Raw genomic sequence first — 12,756 nt, forward strand, 5'->3', positions numbered from 1 at the left:
TATATAAAAATTTGCTTGGAGAATAGATTTTATGTTTAACTAGAGGCCCGGTGCATGAAATTTGTGCACGGGTGGGTTCCCTAGGCCTGGCCGGTGATCAGGGCCTATCGGGGTCATCTTGCCCAGTCCCCATGGGGCCAGGCCACCTGGGGCCTTCTGGCTGCCAGATGGGACCTGCTGGATGGGGGAAAGAAGGGGGGAGGGAAAGGGGGAGGTTGTCTGGCCATGGGAGTTTGGCTATGGGAGCACACTGACCACCAGGGGGAAGCTCCTGCGTTGAGCATCTGTCCCCTGTTGGTCAGTGCACATCATAGCAACTGGTCAACCGGTTGTTCAGGTTGTTCTGGTTGTTTGGTTGTAATGGTCGCTTAGGCTTTTATATAATAATATATATATATATATATATATATATATATATATATATTGTTTTAATAATAATAATAACAATAATAATAATAATAGCAGAGGAAAACTTTGGAGGTGATGGATATATTCATGGTATAGATTATGGTGCTGGTTTTATGAATATGGTTGTGTATTTATCTCCAAACTCATTAAGTTGTATATATTAAACCTGTACAGTTTTTATATGCCAATCATGCATCCATAAAGAGTTTTTTAAAATAAATTAATCAAAATATCCAGAGAAAACAACAAAAAAAGAGAATTATATTTTGGAGTCAGATACATTTAAGATAAAATCTTTACTAGGCTTTTACTATAACTAGCTTGGAAATTACTTAATCCCTCTGACTCTAAAACTTCTCATTTCTAAGCATTGGGATAGTTGATTCAGCTACAAAGCTGTCATTTTTTATGCATGTTTTGGCTTGCAGAACTGCTGGCACATATTTGGCATCAGGTAAATATTAATCCTGGTTTTCTCTCCTAATTTTCCATTGTGTAGTTCAATTATTGGTATATAATTTTTTGAAAATTTATATAGTGATCATCAATACATGTAATAATTTATATTTACAATTGAGTGAAATAAAAAAGGAATTGTTGAAGGTCCAGGTATTTAGAACAGTGAGAGAAAGAAAAGAAATAATTACTGAGAATATTGTTGATGTTATGAAATGATTTTTAAAATTTCTATACATAAAAATCTTTTAATAGCTGGACCAGGGCAATTTAAAAGCATAGAAAAATATTTCTGTTTATCTTAGTTTGTTGCAGCTTTTGCCTAGATTTCTCTTAAGAAATGTATTATTAATTAAAATGTTAGTATCTGATTATGTTAAGCACTTTAATACAGTATTTTTATTTCAAAATTAATTCTTAAGGAGACATTATATGTTAACTTGAAAAGTGTAATCCTCTCTCAGGGGATTAAAGGTGTCACTATCAAAAGTTATAAAAATTTGTAATATTGTAATATTAAGCTAGACCAGTAATTTTGTCTCTTTAACACTTTAAAGCAAATGTTTATTTCAGGAATACATTTATATATATGTATTATAATATATATAAATATATATAAATATAATTGAAATATAAATATAATTAATTGATTTCTTTACAGAGAGGAAGGGTGAGGGAGAGAGTTAGAAACATCGATGAGAGAGAAACACCAATCAGCTGCCTCTTCTACAGCCCCTACTGGGGATGTGCCTGCAACCAAGGTGCGTGCCCTTGACCAGAATCGAACCTAGGACCCTTCTGTCCGCAGGCCAACGCTCTATCCACTGAGCCAAACTGACTAGGGAAGGAGTACACTTTTTAATTGAACATACTTATAAAGAAATGAAGCTGCTGGAAATGATGTATAAATTGGGAGAAATCTTGAGATAAAGGAGGCAACAAAAACTTTAAACACCTGTTCAAATAAAAGCCATTGACAGAGTTTGAAAAGCAGCTCTTACCTAGGACCTGTATATTGATTTCTCCTTTCTAAAAGGTTTTATTTTTTTTCATATTTGATAGCCACAAGTCCAATGTAGTGACAATCAATATATGTAAGTTAAAAAAAATATATCTGGAGATTACAAACTCACTAAAAGTGCCCAGACATCAAAAACTCACCAATTCATAACAAAATGAATTATTTTTAAAAGATAAATAATTTTCATGAAATATTATCAACTAAAATTTTTTTGAATGTCATTATACATTATTCCATGTACATAAATAAATGCTTAATCCATTAACTTTCCATTTTAAACATTCAGTAGGTGTATATATTTTATAATATAAGCTGAAAATTTTCTTCTGTAAAGAATTAAATACAGGCTATTGCTTAATTACAGCAACTGACTGGTTCCTATATTTTAGTATTTAGATATCAATAACATAAATGTAAGATATCTTTTAAAATCTTGGCATTGTAAATCTAAAACCCTAATAGGAAAGGAAAATCATAGCTACTGGAAAATTATCTAGAATTAATAAAACAGAAATCAAGAGGGAAAACTATGTAATTAAGGTCTAAGCTGACAAGTAGAAATAAATTTTTTCTCTGTTGTTTGCTTATTTAAAATAGAAGTACAAAAAATGACTGTTTGTAATTCCAGTTATATATACTAGAACTCATTACATAATGAGAAGATGAGCAAAGTGTTTGAGGGTTGGGAAGGACTCATTTTTCCATTTAGGAAAAAAAAAAATTTTTTCCAAGGGAGCATTACATGAATCTGTCATTTCCTGGAAAGAATAAAATACCTTAGAGCTCAAAGCAAACAGAGAAAAATTGACCACCTATTTAATAAAATCAGAAGCCTTTAAGAACTGATACATGAAATATCTGTGTTTGTGAGAAAGTCATTTCCAGTTTGTAACATTTAAATTCCTGATGCTTTTCATGCGTAAGGTTCTCAACCTAAGTACATTGACACTTTGGATAATTCTTTGTTATAAAGAGACTCTTTTGTGCATTGTAAGAAGTTTAAAAACATCTCTGGTCTTTACTCACTAAATGCTAATACCACTATTTACCCATACCATAAGACTAAAAGTGCTCTTTACTGATATTTCTCAGGGAAACAATTTTGTTTCAGTTAGGAACTTGTTGATCTATAATTGGAACATAAAGCATTGTTTATCCATTATTTTAGGATATTTAATTTTTTGCCAGTTTGTGGTTATTATGAGTAAGGCTGTTTAGAACATCTCTTTATCAATCTTTCTGTGGATATAAGTTTTTATTTCTCTTGGGCAATACCTAGTAAAAGCACAGGAAGGTATTTTGTCTGGGAAATCATCCTTCCACACTGGTGTCTGCTGAGTGCCACCCACCATTAAATTATCTCGTATGTTTAACCTCTGGACCCCATTTTGGATTTATGTTCTCTCAACTGCTTATGAGTTTCTCTTAATAATGATAGTAATTGTGTAATGGCTGGTCCATGCTAGGCTTTGGGAATGGCAGTGGGTATTCTCAGACCCCTCCATGTTGAGATATTAGAACTTTACTCACTAGGCCCTTTCCATCTACACTTCTTTCTATCCCCATGCATCCTCCACTGGTTCTACTGGGGAAGCAAAAAACAGAAACTAACTATGAAGACTCACTTCCAGCAAATGTGTCTGAAGTCCCGATGCCCTACCATACCAGGTCCATTTGCAGAGAACATTTTCTGGACCAAAAACTCAGATACCAACAATGGATCTTCTCCCACCACTACATTGACTTCCTCTCTCCACCAGAAAACTGGAGATCAGATACATAAAGATTAAGATTCAGATAAAAAAAACCCTACCTGCTCTGGCCTCTATTTCTATTCACCCACAATGTTACTGAGTGGACATTGAAAAGCACTACAGAAGAGCCTAATATTATGAGAAAAACAAGTATCACATGATCTCACTTATATGTGGAATCTAATGAACAAAATGAACTGATGAATAAAAATAGAGCCAGGGACATGGAAGCATGCAACAGTCTGATGAATCTCAGAGGGAAGAGGGGAAGCAGGGGTGGTGGGGGAGAGGTAGTGGAAGAAATTAACCAAAGAACTTACATGCATTAATGCATAACCCTTGGACATAGACAATAGTGCAGTGAAGTCCTGAGGGGGGGCTAATGGGGGAAAAAGGGGACATCTGTAATACTGTAAACAATAAAAATAAAGAAAGAAAGGAAGGAAGAAAGAAAGAAAGAAAGAAAGAAAGAAAGAAAGAAAGAAAGAAAGAAAGAAAGAAAGGAAGGAAGGAAGGAAAGAAAGAAGGAAAGAAGGAAAGAAAGAAAGAAAGAAAGAAAGAAAGAAAGAAAGAAAGAAAGAAAGAGAGAAAGAAAGAGAAAGAAAGAAAGAAAGAAAAGCACTACATGAGAGCCTAATGTTAGGTTAACCTTGTCTGCCAGAGGCAACAGCCAAGGACCCCGGGAAAATGATCTGCATGCCACTTTCTTCTTCCAAGTCTTGCACAACTATATCTAATTGTCAGAAAAAAAAAATCACATCCAGAAACCTGGCTTCAAGGAAGTCTCTAATTAGCTTTCTAATTTCTCTAAATAGGAGGGAGAGATATGTTAGAATCAAATCACATACCCTCCTACTGAGGTATTTAGGTAGTAAGCCTTAGCTCCTCACTTGTACACATTACAATTAATGCTGGAGTATTTAGTGTTTGCAGAGTGTTCTAAGCGAGGAGGGAAAGTCAGGTTGCCAGCAGGAAGCAAAAGCTAGGAGCATTTATGGTAAACTGCCAAAAGACATCTCAGAAGAAAATGGTGTGAACCTCTACAGCACATGTGGGGAAAAAACATTTTTATGCCAAATTTTCTATTTATAACTTGTATTATTGTTTTCTTAGTTTCCCCAAATTATGTTTTAGTTCTCACAATACCCGTTTTTGCTCCTGCCTATACAGATTCCAATAGCAATGTTGAAATGAGCAATTGCTTGAAGTTGAGGGTATATGTGTGGGCTGGTGGGAATTGTTGTGTCAGCTTTGGGGGGCTTTAAAGCCAAGAATGAGTCTGTGTGATATCACCAAAAGAGGAAATATAGATAGAAAAGGGGTCCAAAGAATGGTAACCGAGGCACACCCAACATTTAGAGGCCTTGGGGAATCCAATGTTAGAGGTAATGCAATAAGTTGAAAAGAGCCAGTAAAAGATATTTTAAAAATCAACAAAATCAGAGGATAAAGAAATGTGGTGGTTTAGATGCAACATGAAAATAATTGGGGCCATAGGGGCCTTCTTGCCCAGTCCCTATCTGGGCCGATCAGGACCGGCTAGGGGGAGGGACCACCGGAGGTTGGCTATGGGAGCACACTGACCACCGAGGGGCAGCTCCTGTGTTGAACGTCTGCCCCCTGGTGGTCAGTGTGCATCATAGTGACTGGTTGACTGGTCGTTCGGTTGCTTAGGCTTTTATATCCTATCTAATAAAGAGGGAATATGCTAATTGACCATCACTCCATCACAAAGATGGCTGCACCCACAGCTGAGGCCAAGTTCCCATAAGGAGCCTTAAGGAGCAATTAGCAGGGACCTGAGCCTACGCCCTCTCCTGCCCCCATGGGGCTTGACAGGGGACCTCAGGCCATGTCCCCCACCTGCAGGGCTTGACAGAGGATCTCAGGCTTCGCCCGCCACTTGGTGGGGCTTGACAGGGGACTTCAGGCTGCACCCCCCACTGCGGCACCAGGCCGGGGGACCTTAAGGTGCGCTTCCCGTCCTGGTTCTGGGCTAGAGGACCTCAGGCTGCTCCCCCTGCCCCAGCGCCAGGCCAGGGGACCTCAGGCCACGCCCCCCACCCAGCAGGGATTGACAGAGGACCTCAGGCCATGACCCCATCCGGCGGGGCTTGACATGGTACCTCAAGGTGCGCTTCCCATCCTGGCACTGGGCCAGGGGACCTGAGGTTATGCCCCCTGCCCTGCAGGGCTTGACGAGGGTGGGACTGGCCAGGTCTGGATCTAGCCCAATGCGGGGGGGGGGGGGGCCGGGTCTGGGTCTCACGCGATTTTGAGACGCATGTGGGTGGGTGGGGACTTGACTCTGGGTCCCGTGGTGAGCCCCAGACTCTGACAGGAGGAAGGTTTTCATATACATTTTACTAATTTTCTTTCGTCTCTGACACTTCTATTATAGAGAAAGGGCAAATAGCAATATTAAATTATTTCCTCTAATTAATCCCCTTTTAATGTGCATGAATTTCGTGAACCGGGCCACTAGTATATAGACATGTGTGTCAGTGTTGGAAAACAAGTCGAAGTGTTTGTATGAGTTTGTGATAATGACTATTTCAGGTTGAATGTGTTCATTGTCTAAGGAATGTGCTAATTTAGTATAATTATGGGTAATTTAACTTATTTCCCTCTTACAGATTAATGACTTATATGAACTCATAAAGGGATTCATTCTTATGTGTTTTTGAATCTTGGACTTTATTTCTGGGTATCACTTTTTTCCTTACTGCATCATCCCTTCTGTTTTAGTCATATATCTGCATTTTTCATCTAATTTTCAAACACTGAAACACACCACTAAACACTTTGCATACCACTAAAATGTAAAGAAGGGCAGAAATTAAGCTGTTGGTGAAAGATTCAGTGCACCTGTTTCTAATTAAGACATGGCAGTGGCTGCTAAATCCTTCTCCTACGTATCTGGATGGAGGCTCTTGAGACCATGTCATCTCTTTATCCTCTGACTTACATCAGAATGAGTCCAGCAGGGATGGTCTTCATCCCTGTTACAAGAGCTTCTCCCCACAGAGAGTTAGACCCTCTGGCAAAGCCCAGGCCGTAACTGAGATTTCCTGGCAAATTCCATGTGTGGAGAATCAAACCCTCAGAAATCTTCCAGGAGAGAACTTCCATTGGTTTCAGCTGTGCCTAATTTGCCATGAAACTTTAGAGAGGACAGTAAATTGGTGAATGTTTTGCTGTAGATTTTCCTGCTTAAGAGACACACACACATAGAACAGGAGGGGGTCAGATGCAGTATTTTTTCTTTGAAGGTGAAAGAACATTTATGCCCTTTATGTCACTTCAGATATCCATGACTAAATAGGGATGGACATGCCAAAGAGGTAGGTGGAATTCGTTTTTGTAAAACTTATTTCAGTGTAACCAAGTTGATTGTCTTCAGCTTATAAAAACGGGCACAGAAAGAATGAGAATCAGACGCCCTATAATAATTCAGGAGAGAGTGTGTGATGGGATATGACAGTGTCACTAATACCTATGGTGCAATCTGTAGTTATAAACAGAGTTTGCTACTTGTCACAAATCCAGAAAAACATACATTCGTTATGGTATGATTCCCTTAGGAAGAGCTGCATTTGATCAACTATCTTGGTCTTCTCTGAACAATTTTAACTAAAATAAAAGCACTACAGTCATATTTGAACTAAAGGTCCCACTGGATTTATAAAACAGAGTTTCAAAAACCTATTTCTTTGAAAAATTGGAAAGTTCTCCAGTGGGGTTGGGGTTATGTGGAAATCCTGCCTCAAACAAAATGAGGGAGACATTTCACACTCACTCTGAACAGAAAAGCAGGAGTAATAACTAAAATGATGTATAGAACATACAAAACCAACAAAAACACCATAAGGAAATTTTATGAAGAATAGAGTAGAGCACTGGCTGTTGTAGTTTTGGTGTTTATATTCTGAGAAAGGCTTGTTTTATTATCAATTTTGAAGAATATAGTGTTTATAATTGTACCAAATTCTTTTCTGGGGCTGAAAATATGCTGTTTCTTTAAATAGTTTCGTAAAATATTTAGTCATTCTAACAACTATATATTTAGTCATTCTAAAGAACTATTTATTTCCCCAAAAAAGATATTGCAAATTTTATATTAAAGTAACCTGTACTCTTAGTGAAATTCATGCCTAATTGTATGCATGACTACTCTCTATCTCTTAATTAACAGTGTGGAATACTGGAGTAATGAAACATTTCAGGTCACAAATATCCTAAAGCAGGGACAACTAGTGAGGGTGGGTAGAAAGTAATAAGTTTGTTTGCTTTTTTGTTTTGTTTTTGTTGGGTATATTTCATATATATGGTCATTTGGCATAGTGGATGGGGAAGAATAGATTTGAAAAATGAACTTTCATATACTGATAAAATCTTATCAGCTAAAAGGTATCATCTGCTTATGTCTTAATTTCCTGGCCATGGAGTCAGGCCTACATGCTTTTGAATTTGGAATCTCTTCCTCACCAGTTGTATAATTTTGGGTTTGATGATCAACTTGGTCTCGAGTAGTCTCATGTGTATCAGTGAGGCACTAGAATAATTTACTTAATGTAGGAGTTAGTGGACAAAATAGAATAATATATATGAAGACAAAGGAAAACATCTGGTTCATAATAAGTACTCAGTATATTATAGTTATTTTTCTTCTGCTCCCACTTTTACTCCTTCCTCCTATTAAATATGTTAATATGGTAAAGACAAAATCTTTTTTATTTACATAAATTGTAGAAGTTTATTATATTTCAAATAAAGATGGCCTGAAGATTTAGACTCTGTTAATTTTTTCCTTTATTTTTCTATTCTATCCATAATAGTTTTTAACTGAATTGAATAATCCTAATAATTTTCTATACCAACTATAGTATACAGAACTGATATTGATTATCAAGAACAAGAGTTCTCATAATTATTAAATCTTTTAGGACTACCTTGGACCACAGATCTTTATCATATTAACAATTTTAAGATGGCTTTAAAATTTATATCATATCACTTATTAAAGTTTTATTATAAGAAAATTCATGCACTCAGGCAGGGTGGTGTCCCTCAGCCCACCCTGCACCCTCTTGCAGATCAGGAGCCCTAGGGGGATATCCGACTAACGGCTCAGGCCCGCTCCATCTGGTCTCTGTCTGCAGGAGGTGACCCGTGGGCCAATCAGGAGATGGTGCTGGCCAGTGAGCAGCCGGCCCTGCCCTGCCATCGGCCTGGTGGGGTCATCAGGGGATGGTGCCTGCCGGTGAGTGGCCAGTCTCACCCCCCGATTGCCCCTACACCACCACTGGTCACCACTGCCCCCTGATTGCTGACCCCTCCCTCTGCCCGCTGTCACCCGCCGTGGCTGGCATGGCACTGACGCTCGCCTGCCCCATCCCCCACCAACTGGTTGTTCCAACGTTCGATCGATTTGCATATTAGGCTTTTATTATATAGAACTAGAGGCCCGGTGCACAAAATTAATGCCTGGGGAGGGGTGTGTGTGTCCCACAGCCCTATCTGCACCCTATCCAATCTGGGACCCCCCCGAGGGATCTCTGACTGCCCATTTAGGCCTGATCCCACTGGGATCGGGTCTAAACGGGCAGTCGGACATCCCTCTCACAATCCATGACTGCTGGCTACCAACCGCTCATCTGCCTGCCAGCCTGATCACCCCCTTAACCACTCCCTTGCCAGCCTGATCGATGCCTAACTGCTCCCCTGCTGGCCCAATCGCCCCCAACTGCTGTCCCCTGCCAACCTGGTCCTCCCCAACAGCCCTCCCCTGCAGGCCTGGTTCTCCCCAACTGCCCTCCCTTGCAGGCCTGGTTGCCCCCAACTGCCTCTCCTGCAGGCCTGATCTTCCCTAACTGCCCTCCCCTGCAGGCCTGGTCCCCACCAACTGCCCTCCCCTGCAGGCCTGGGACCTCCCCCAACTGCCCTCCCCTGCAGGCCTGGTTGCCCCCAACTGCCCTCTGCCTGCCCGGTCATCCCTAACTGCCCTCCCCAGTAGGCCTGATTGCCCCCAACTGCCCTCCCTTGCAGGCTGGTCCCTCTCAACTGCCCTCCCCTACTGGCCATCTTGTGGTGGCCATCTTGTGTCCACATGGGGGCAGCCATCTTTGACCACATGGGGCAGCCATCTTGTGTGTTGGAGTGACGATCAATTTGCATATTACTCTTTTATTAGATAGGATACTAGTGCCCCAGTGCATGGATTCATGCACATTGAAAGGAAATTAATTAGAAGGTGGCCAGCAGGGCAGGACTGGGTGAGACGGGCTGGACATGCCCTGGAGCCAACCTCCCATTGTTCCTCCCCAGCTGGCCGCACCTGGGGCTGCACCACAGCTTGAAGGTCATCTGCAGATTGAACAGGGTCCCTTGGCCTGGCCTGCAGGGTTTGGGCCGAAACAAGCTCTCCAACATCCCCTGAGGGGTCCTGGATTGTGAGAGGGTGGTTTTCAGGTGACGCACCCAGGAATTGGGCTGCCTCCTCTCTGGTTCTGGGGTGTGTCACCAGAGAACTGCTGCTGCCAAGTCACCATAGCTCGGCAGCTCCTGTGTTGAGCATCTGCCCCCTGGTGGTCATTGCATGTCATAGCTACTGGTTGGATGGTCACTTAGCCTCTTTCATATATAGATATGTATTTTATTTAATTGAATATCACTTAATGACATTAAAAGCTTTTGTGAAAATTAATAGTTCTCCACAAAATTCCTCTTACCTATCACATTGATGTCACTACATTAATTATTTCATGATATGGTCAATTCTCATAATTTATGGTAGTTACATTTTTTATAGCTTCCTCAAGGACCGAATAGTCAATACTGAATCATTGCTCACAGGGGGAATCACAGGGTTAAATTTCCTGCAAACCTGTGATGACAACATATTTAGCAATTGATCATTAGATATCTTGCTTTCCATGTTTCTATTTCAAAATATTTTAGCCCTAACCAGTTTTGCTTAGTGGATAGAGCCTGGCCTGCGGACTAAAGGGTTGGATTCTGGTCAAGGGCAGGTAACTTGGTTGCAGGCTCCTCCCTGGCCCGGGCCCTGGTCAGAGGCTTGTTCAAGCGACCAATGGATGTGTTTCACTCACATCGATGTTTCTCTCTGTCTTTCCCTCTCTCTTCCACTCTCTCTAAAAATCAATAGAAAAATATCCTTGAGTGAGGATTAACAAAAAAATAAAAAAATATTGTATTTAATCTACATTATTAATTCATTAAATTGAAGTCAATGAACTAAATTGATTGTCCTGAATATAACTATTTATTGATTGAAATAAATATAACTTTAGCCTAAACAAAGCCTATCTAACACATGCATTTTCTCTGTAAGGCATATCACAACCTGCTTGTGCTTTGGAATAGGAGACCCTTTTCAACACTATCCTTTGTGTCATTTTAAACAGCAAAACCACCAACAAAAAGCACACACATACACACACACACACATACACACAAATGCAGCACTGAATAGACCATAAAAATAACACTAATTTCCAGTGTTAGAGTGGAAGCAAGAAGACAGTCACTTTGTTCAACCTCAGCCGAGAATGTGTGTCACCTAACTCAAATTTTATGCTTCTCCACTCATGTCTATTAGTGACCGCAGAAGTGTCATGAGTATTGATTTAGGGATTACAAATAAATTTTAGTGAGTAGGCAAATTCGCCAGTGTAGAATCCACAAGTAAAGAGAATTGAATGACTGTATTTAGAGTGAAATTCTGTCTCTAAAGGATAGAGCTAGTGGAAATGGGTTCTACTTTTCAAGTTCTCATATAGTAACTATAAACTTCATTTTCTAGAGAATGTGAATCAGCCAAGTGCAAAAAAATGACCATCTTCATTGTGAGAGTGGGAAATTTTTTTGTAATAATGAATGCAGACTAATTTTGATGCATCTAGAAAGACCTGTAATTTAGATAATTTGTTCTTTACCATAAAGATTTTTATATTATAATACAATATCCCACATTTTTGACATCAACAATGACAAAACAACAATAACAAAAAAAGTAATTTTCTTTTTGAATTTTCTTGATTTAGGAATGCAAATTACTACCCTAAAAGTTTATATACATCCTAGAAGGCAATGCAATTGGATATATTATTGTGGCTTGACGAGTCTCAGTATGTAGTCTCCAGGGAAAAGTGGTGTATGAACACCACATTTTGTAGCTCTTTCAGGCATGGAAGAAAAATAGCACAGATGTTGCCAAATTTAAAAATAAAGACTCTGTGTGATGAGGGAATATATTCCTAAAAGGATATATCCCTAAGGTGAAACATTTACTTGCCAAACAACTCTTTGTTTGTCAAAGGTTTCTGTGTGTTTTTTAATGAGGTTTATATGAGCATCTCAATTATAATGCAATCATTCCCTGGTTTTTATCTGGCTTTTTCTGTCTTCTAAAAGCTACCTGAAGTGGAGAAATTGATCAAGCAGATACATTGTAAAATTTCTTACAGTCAGTGAAATAAAATGGGTAGTGACTAGAAAATTCCTAAAGAGCACTTTTAGTTTTAAAAATATCATGATCCCTAAAATATTATTAGTTCAAACTTGAATAGTCAAACAGCAAAATATATTTTTAAGCTGTGGTTCATTACTTCTTTCACAATTTAAACAAAACAAAAGTACTTCTTTATCAATAATCACATTATTAAATTAATGGTTCTTCTATATCTACAAAAGAAAAAGATTATATTTAAAAAAATGTTCTTTCAATGGAAAGAGGGTGAATAACAGATGACTATTAGTGACCGCAGAAGTGTCATGAGTATTGACACTTAGTGTTGCTAAATGTGCAAGGTTCAAGTGATATCCAGTAATGTGCTGGCTAATTTTTAACAGTCAGTTCTCTCTCTCTCTCTCTACACACACACACACACACACACACACACACACACACACACACCAACCCCATAATTTGTAGTGTTTGCCAGTTTTCATTGTGCAGATAATCCCACTGTGGTTTATTTCAAACTACTAACATTTCACTAAGGATATAACATAGAGGTAGGTGGGAAGTCAGAAAACTATTCAGCTATCATAAGCATACTTCAGCACACCATTGGTTATAACTTTAAACTATTT

Source organism: Eptesicus fuscus, chromosome 7 (genome assembly GCF_027574615.1).
Source record: "Eptesicus fuscus isolate TK198812 chromosome 7, DD_ASM_mEF_20220401, whole genome shotgun sequence".
In the NCBI taxonomy this organism is placed as follows: Eukaryota; Metazoa; Chordata; class Mammalia; order Chiroptera; family Vespertilionidae; genus Eptesicus; species Eptesicus fuscus.